General features: G+C 42.8%; 1 pseudogene; it reads left to right on the top strand.

Moving 5' to 3' along the window:
* Positions 1-5,325: 5,325 nt before the first annotated feature.
* On the top strand, positions 5,326-5,646 carry LOC125540659 (annotated as a pseudogene).
* Positions 5,647-8,936: the final 3,290 nt, after the last annotated feature.

The raw sequence follows: 8,936 nt of genomic DNA, 5'->3' as shown, positions 1-8,936 counted from the left end.
GTTAATTGTATAAAACAATTTTATAATCACCTGAATACTATTTTGCAGTGTAAAAATATATTTCTCAATGCATGATGAGCTTTTTTTTCAAATTTCAGGAAAACAGTTTTCCACCAAATAAATATAAGTGAGAGGGCACTGGAGAGTCGGCGCTCCTCCCACGCTGGGCCGGGCCAGTTAGAGGGCACCTGAAGCAGCCGCTCTGCTCTCTCGCTCGTCTGCAACTCCTAACAGCGAGCCTTAAATGTTAATGGGCCAGGCCTATTCGTGTGTCTCCCACAATGTAAAACACGCTGTTATCGCGGGAGACACGCTGTTTCTTTTTCTCGTTCGATTTGTTCATGTTTTTTCCTCTAAATTTGGAAATATTCTAAAAATAACATGTTTTAATTTATTAACTATTAAACATGCATGTGAATCTGTAAATTATTCATAAATTCAATATTTTGTGAATTTTAAAATTATTTACGTATTTTAAAAAATGATCGTGGATTCATTAAATTTTCATGAAATTTAAAATAAATTCGTTAATTCACAAAAAAATGAATTTTAAATATATTAATGAATTCAAAATATGTTCATAAATTGATTTTTTTAGTTATTTAAATATTTAATTTTGCTGGAGAGATAAAGCCTGTGGCCCTTTCCATTAAAGTTCATCACTTTTTTAGAAATATTCATGATTAAAAATATGTTGAAGCTGTTCACAAAATTGAAAAAATGTTCATGTATTGGAAAAACCGTTCAAAAATTGAAACATGTTTGTATATTAAAGAAGTTTGTGAATTCAGAAAATCATATTCATGAATTTCGAAAATATTCAAAAAACTGAAAATCTTCACGAATTATAAATAGTATTGTAAAAAGGGAGAGGTGAAAAACCAGAGAGAATTATAAAAAAATAAAAAGGAATAGAAAAAAAAGAAAACAGAAAATGTGGGTACAGTAATATAGAAAAAACAAAAGAAAAAATGGACGACAGGTTCCAGATCTTTCTAAAACTGCTCTGCGCTTACATATAAAAGCTCAGGGGATTCTTGTTCTTGATAGGATTTATTTTTTTGGTTTTTGTTCCTTTGTGCAAAGCCTAATGTTGTGCTGATTTTCAGTTTTGTTTGGTCGATTTCTACGTAACTTGTACTATGATATTTATGATTATGATATAAATAAGACACATATTATCATAATAAAACGCGACACGTTGTACAAATTTTCGTGGCCGACTACCTAGTAGTGCCATAATAAAATGCCTGGTCTTCTTGTAAATAAAAGCCTCGTTGTATAGTCTAGAACGACGCAGTAGTGCCCTCATCTTTATTAAGTTATTCAACAGGGTCTGTCAAAATAAATACAAAGAGCAGCCCAAAACCAGCTTTGAGGCGAACAAAATTGATACACCTACAAGTATAAAGATATGCCATGACAGCATCAACAGACACCATCTAATCTAGTGGCATCAAGAAGCCGCCCGCCTGGCAAGCTGAGAGCACCAATCAGTCTAGGCGTCCCACAACGCGCACTGCATGCGTACGCTCTAGGATCTGTTGTCGCCATCATCGTCGTCCTATCTTCAGGAGGGATCATTGCATAGACCTTGACATGCCCATCTGCCTTCGACGTCACCACGATGCCACACAACGTCACCAGCCTGTGCGTGTCCATTGAACTGCGTCCAACACCGAGACTCCACTGCTCCATGCCGCGAAGACCCGCCGTCTTCAATGCGGTAGATGCAACCCCGCTCCACCTGTTGGCCCCTCCACTGAACCTCTGCTCCAAAACAAAGCCTTAGGAGGAAAAACGACACCATAGTCTCTGTCATCATTCGATCCGGGAAACTCAGATCTAGGGTTTTCCCCGGAACAAATGACCCTTGGAGGAAGAGGGGCACGCCATCTGCACCTGCGAATGAACCCAAACGGTGCCACCATCAGTTCCCACAACGACGCCTTCAGGAAGGACACGACGCCTTTAGCGCCATCGCTGCTCAACGTAGTTTGGGTTTTCACCCGAGAAGCAGTGAGGTGGGAAGAGCTAGGGCATCTAGATGAACCCTAACCATTCTCATTTTCGTACCCCTCCAAGTCGTGGTGATAGGCACAATCTGGTGACAATTTATTAGGACTCCTATTTTTGTCTATATCTACCAGCTGGTACGTGAGTCCTTTTCTTAGTTTCGTACTAATAGTTAGGATTTTTTTTGTCATCACGTGACGTGAGAGGTTTGACGCCGAGGTGAGGATGCGTCATATAAAGTTAAGGCTTTCTCCATGTATATGTGTAGATCAGTTTAGTTTAGGTTTTTGAGTTGGAGTGTAGTTTTTGTAGAGTAATCAAAATATACAGAAAATGCCCCAATCGCGGCGACCATAGCATGTATATTATTTATGATTTTTCGTTAATGAAATTTACTAGCGACAGGGGGGTTGATCATCACATCACCGTATACATTTTTATCTGAGGAGGCAATTATTTCTTTTCATGTTTTCTTACGAGGGAAAGTTTATATTTGGAGGTTGCGCAGAAGAACTCAGGGGGAGAACAGCTAATCAATAGGCGTCGTGAAAGATCGGGCCGTCTACGCACATAATTTAGTGTCTTGCTATTTTGAGCTTCATCGGGTCTTGTAGTGATAAGCTTGCAAAACAAGATAAAAGTACAAGATTTTTCCATCAGCGAGCAAGCAGGGAAGAAAGAAAAATACTATCTTATGTTTGAAACCACGTGGATGGTTTTATGGCTGAAAACCCAGAGGATCTGGGAGATCTTTCTACGGGTTTTTTTTTCAAATATGTAGACAACGAACCCACTCTTGGCATGGATGAGTTGTTGCAAAAGGCACAGTTGTCTTTAAGAGAGCTTTCAAAGTTATAGCAAAAAAAAAAGTTATAGCAAACAGGCTGGAAAATGTTCTTCTACATATCATTGTGGAAAAACAGTTGGGGTTTGTACCAGGAAGGTTAATTATGGATAATACTATCACTGCTTTTGACTGTTTGCATTTTATTAGGGGAACAACGCATATGATCATTTAGAGTGGAGCACCTTATAAAGAATCATGCTCAAGCTGGTTTCCATAGTCGGTGGGTGGAGATGACTACAAGACTTGATTCTTCTGTTTCTTCCTCTGTCCTTTCCTTTTCAATGGATCGAGGATGCAAACTTGACAAACATATTTTTGAAATGCTAATTTCAAAATTTAAAATACATTTTTAATGATATGCGACATTTTTAAATCACACAAATATTTATCTACATTGTATAAATTATTTTGAAATGTCAGGAATATATTTTTGAAACATGTCAACATTTTTAAAAATCACGTAAATTTCTTTGGATTGTATAAAACACTTTTGCAATTACCTGAACATTTTTTTACAATGTATAAATATATTTTTATATGCCTGATGAAATTTTTTCAATTTTAAGGAAAATAGTTTTGCAGCAAAGAAGTATAAGTAAAGTAAAAAATGAAAACAAAATATGCACCGGAGAGTCGGCGCTCCGCCCATGCTGGCCGCGTGAGAAGAACATATCATTCATATCACAGCACGCGAGAAATAGCAGCCACCGCTCTCGTGTGTCTCTAGGGGCGCACGGTCTTCTCTTGTTCTCTTTCAATTTGCTCATGTTTTCCCTCTAAATGTAGAAATATACTAAAAATAACATGTTCTAATTTATTTAAAATGTATGTCAATCTATAAAATACTCATCAATTTAAAAAATATTCATGAATTTCAGAAAATGATCGCGGATGCAATTAATTTTCATGAAATTTAAAATATATTAGTGAATTTACGGAAAAAATGAATTTTAAATATTTTCATGCTTTAAAAATATGTTTAATTACTTAAATTGAACATATCCTCTCTGACGGAAACGGGAGGGCCGCGGCGCCGTGTTCTTGTTTGAATTGAACCCGTTGTCGCTGCGTGCTGTCACTGACGGAAACGGAAGGGCCGGGGCACGAGTTGATGCTTGAATATGATGAGTGATCGCAGGCAGACATCGACGGGTGACCAGAGTAGATTATCACCATGCCATGCATGAATCGGCGGCCATATCCTCTCTGTTTGGGTTTTTCATCCCTCCCGGGGTCAGACCTACGTCCACATCCCTTTTGGTTTCCCCTCCCGCTCCATAAATTTCCTCCCGGTCGTTTCCTGCCTGCATTGATTGCATCACGCCAAGTTTTACCATCACGGCCGGGCTCGCCACACGCGACACATGGACAGGCACAACTCCTCTTCTCCTGCCGCGCGCGCCACAAGGAAGAGCGCACTAGTAGAAAATAGGGCTTTGGTCACAGGGCAATATTCACATTAGTCCCGGTTCAGTCACGAACCGGGACTAATGTGAGCATTGGTCCCGGTTCGTGCGGCTAAGGCATTAGTCCCGGTTCACCTGAGCCCTTTAGTCCCGGTTTAAGACACGAACCGAGACTAAAGGGTGCGATGCCCTTTAGTCCCGGTTTGTGACTCAAACCGTGACTAAAGATTAGACCTTTAGTCCCGGTTTGAGACACGAACCGGGACTAAAGGTTGTGATGCCCTTTAGTCCCGCTTTAGAATCCTCAAATTCTAAAAGGAAAAAAAGTTATGCTCAAATTTCAGTTTTTTTGTATTTTCGTTAAATCTGGTCAAACTATGGTCAAACTAGTTATTCAAAAAGTATTAGTGTTACTAAATAATTATTCAAGAAATATTAGTGTTACTAAATAATTATTTCAGTTTTTTTGAATTTTGGTCAAATCTGGTCAAACATTGGTCAAACTATGGTCAAACTGTGGTCAAACTACTTATTCAAGAAATATTAGTGTTACTAAATAATTATTGTTTTTTAGAACAATAGTTTCAAACTCAAACAGTGAAATGTGTGACTTCATGGTCAAGCTAAACTCCTGAGGGTTAATAGGATTTACATCTTACTATTGTTAGGAAAACAACAAGTGCAGACTTGGAAACGAGGAAGAATAGAATCCGGAAGTTAAGCGTGCTCAGACTGGAGTAGTGAGAGGATGGGTGACCGTCCAGGAAGTTAGATGATTTGGAATGATGAGGGATGATTAGAGATTAGAGGTTAAATTTAGCAGTGATGAGGGGTGATTAGAGATTAGAGGTTAAAATAATTCAAAAATTTGAAAATAAAAAAAATTCAAAAAAAGAATTTAAAAAGAAATCATAAAATTTCCTTTAGTACCGGTTGATGTTACCAACCGGGACTAAAGGTGGACCTCCAGGCAGCGGCCACGTGGAGGGCCTTTAGTCCCGGTTCTGGAACCGGGACCGGGACTAAAGGCCCTTTATCTACTAGTGGCGACGATCGATGGCGGGGCTGCAGCGGTCAAGCGGGACGTTCCGGCGGTCGGTCTCGTCGGGGATGGTGTAGGATGACGACAGCCACCTCTCCAGGGAGATCAAGCCCGTGCCGGTCGAGCGGAGCCGCTCCACGGGCCACGCCTGGTACAGGCCGTCTGCCGGCCGTGTCTCGCCTGCGCTCGACCCGCCCTCGCCCCGCGTCGCCGTCTGCGCCTTCTTCCGTGGCGACAAGGCGGCCAAGAAGCACAATGACGGCAAGGCGGCCAAGTCCAAGGCTCGAACGACCGCTGGTTCACCAAGACCAATGGCGAGGCGAGCCAGTGGCTGATCCGTCTCTACCTCCCTGCAGCCTGTACGTAGTACATATGTACAACCTCGGTAGTTTTCTACTCTTCGCTACAATTCCAAAGAGAGAGATGAGGAGGAGGAAGAAGAAGGTGATGCTGACGTGTGGGGTCCACTTGTCATAATATTCAACTTAACGGTTTGAAATAACGGAGTTGACTTTCCTGCCACGTCAGCCCTGATAGACGGGCCCCGCATGTCATAAACGCATTTAAATCGTCTAAACTGGTCATTTTTGAAAGTGGTAGTTTTTAGCCCTGATAGATGGGGGTACAATATCTGCTTTGCAAGCTCCGCTGCAAGATAGAGTGGGAGATGACCCTACCAAAAGGAAGCTATTTGATGCTGCTGCGAGGGTTCAAAAAGCCAAGGACAAGGCTGCTTTAGATGAGGCGGCAAGAAGAAGGAGCAACAGGAACAAGAACAAGGATGAAGGACAAACTATGGACAAGGCTGCGGAGTTGGCAAGGAGGAAAAATCTGGAAAAGACCTCAGGTGAAACATCCATACCTACTGTTTTAAATACCGTCCCTAGTTTTATTGCCCATATTACTAGTTGTATTGGCGTCATTTTAGGTAGAAATGATGAAGAAGTAGAGAGAACTATTTCTATGATTAAAGGGCTTGAAGAATCCAGGAGAGATCTTTATGCTGCTAGACTAAAAAAGTAGTGGAGAGAAATGTGATATCGAGTCAAAGTTGGATAGCTTTGACCCATAGGCAATTAGAAATTTAATTTCAGATTCAGATTCTGTTTCCGGAGAGGATGAGGATCTAAGAGATGAAATAGTGTTGCTTTCTTCTTTATTTAAACCTAAGCGGAAAATGACTTGCACTGGTGCTTTCAGTGTTAAGCCAAAGGTGAGATGCAGTTCTAGTAATGAAAATGGTAGTTAATAAGTTTTTTTTGTGACTGGTATTTTTTGGAACGCTAGAGGTTTAGGGGAACCTGAAAAAACAAGGTTTCCTAGAGAAACCATATGTGAGCATAAGGTAGAGTTCGTTTGTATTCAAGAGACTAAGAAAAGGGACTTCACTGATCCGTGGTTGGTGGGAATTAGTGGTAATTTTACTTTTGTCTTGCTCTAGAAACCAGCTGTGGGTGCTTCATGTTAGAAATATGCCCTAGAGGCAATAATAAATGGATTATTATTATATTTCCTTGTTCATGATAATTGTCTTTTATTCATGCTATAATTGTGTTATCCAGAAATCGTAATACATGTGTGAATACATAGACACCAACATGTCCCTAGTAAGCCTCTAGTTTGACTAGCTCGTTGATCAACAGATAGTCATGGTTTCTTGACTATGGACATTGGATGTCATTGATAACGAGATCACATCATTAGGAGAATGATGTGATGGACAAGACCCAATCCTAAACATAGCACAAGATCGTATAGTTCGTTTGCTAGAGTTTTTCCAAATGTCAAGTATCTTTTCCTTAGACCATGAGATCGTGTAACTCCCGGATATCGTAGGAGTGCTTTGGGTGTACCAAACGTCACAACGTAACTGGGTGACTATAAAGGTATACTACGGGTATCTCCGAAAGTGTCTGTTGGGTTGACACGGATCAAGACTGGGATTTGTCACTCCGTATGACGGAGAGGTATCTCTGGGCCCACTCGGTAATGCATCATCATTATGAGCTCAAAGTGACCAAGTGTCTCGTCACAGGATCATGCATTACGGTACGAGTAAAGTGACTTGCCGGTAACGAGATTGAACGAGGTATTGGGATACCGACGATCGAATCTTGGGCAAGTAACGTACCGATTGACAAAGGGAATTCTATACGGGGTTGCTTGAATCCTCGACATCGTGGTTCATCCGATGAGATCATCGAGGAGCATGTGGGAGCCACCATGGGTATCTAGATCCCGCTGTTGGTTATTGACCGGAGAGCCATCTCAGTCATGTCTACATGTCTCCCGAACCCGTAGGGTCTACACACTTAAGGTTCGGTGACGCTAGGGTTGTAGAGATATGTATATGTAGTAACCCGAAAGTTGTTCGGAGTCCCGGATGAGATCCCGGACGTCACGAGGAGTTCTGGAATGGTCCGGAGGTAAAGAATTATATATAGGAAGTGCTATTTCGGCCATCGGGACAAGTTTCGGGGTCACCGATATTGTACCGGGACCACCGGAAGGGTCCCGGGGGTCCACCGGGTGGGGCCACCTATCCCGGAGGGCCCCATGGGCTGAAGTGGGAGGGGAACCAGCCCCTAGTGGGCCGGTGCGCCCCCCCTTGGGCCTTCTCCCTGCGCCTAGGGTTGGGAACCCTAGGGTGGGGGGCGCCCCACTTGCCTTGGGGGGCACTCCACCCCCCTTGGCCGCCGCCCCCTTGGGAGATTGGATCTCCAGGGCGCGCCCCCCCTAGGGACCCTATATATAGAGGGGGGCGGGATGGCAGCCGCACCCCATGCCCCTGGTGCCTCCCTCTCCCCTCCAAGACCTCCTCCTCCGTAGAGAACGGTGAAGCCCTGCTGCGGTGACTGCTGCATCCACCACCACACCGTCGTGCTGCTGGATCTTCATCAACCTCTCCTTCCTCCTTGCTGGATCAAGAAGGAGGAGATGTCACGCTGACCGTACGTGTGTTGAACGCGGAGATGCCGTCCATTTGGCGCTAGGATCTCCGGTGATTTGGATCACGTCGAGTACGACTTCCTCATCCCCGTTCTTTGAACGCTTCCGCGCGTGATCTACAAAGGTATGTAGATGCAATCCGATCACTCGTTGCTAGATGAACTCATAGATGGATCTTGGTATCTTGGTGAAACCGTAGGAAATTTTTTGTTTTCTGCAACGTTCCCCAACAGTGGCATCATGAGCTAGGTTTATGTGTAGTTCTCTATGCACGAGTAGAACACAATTTGTTGTGGGCGTAGATGTTGTCAACTTTCTTGCCGCTACTAGTCTTATTTTGCTTCAGCGGTATTGTGGGATGAAGCGGCCCAGACCAACCTTACACGTACGCTTACGTGAGACCGGTTCCACCGACTAACATGCACTAGTTGCATAAGGTGGCTGGCGGGTGTCTGTCTCTCCCACTTTAGTTGGAGCGGATTCGATGAAAAGGGTCCTTATGAAGGTTAAATAGAAGTTGACAAATCACATTGTGGCTTTCACGTAGGTAAGAAAACGTTCTTGCTAGAACCCTTCTGCAGCCACGTAAAACTTGCAACAACAATTAGAGGACGTCTAACTTGTTTTTGCAGCAAGTGTTTTGTGATGTGATATGGCCAAGGTTGTGATGAATGAT

This window comes from Triticum urartu, chromosome 1 (assembly GCF_003073215.2).
Source record: "Triticum urartu cultivar G1812 chromosome 1, Tu2.1, whole genome shotgun sequence".
Taxonomy (NCBI): domain Eukaryota; kingdom Viridiplantae; phylum Streptophyta; class Magnoliopsida; order Poales; family Poaceae; genus Triticum; species Triticum urartu.
The sequence above is the reverse complement of the archived record's forward strand: the minus strand, read 5'-3'. Positions and strand labels throughout refer to the sequence as shown.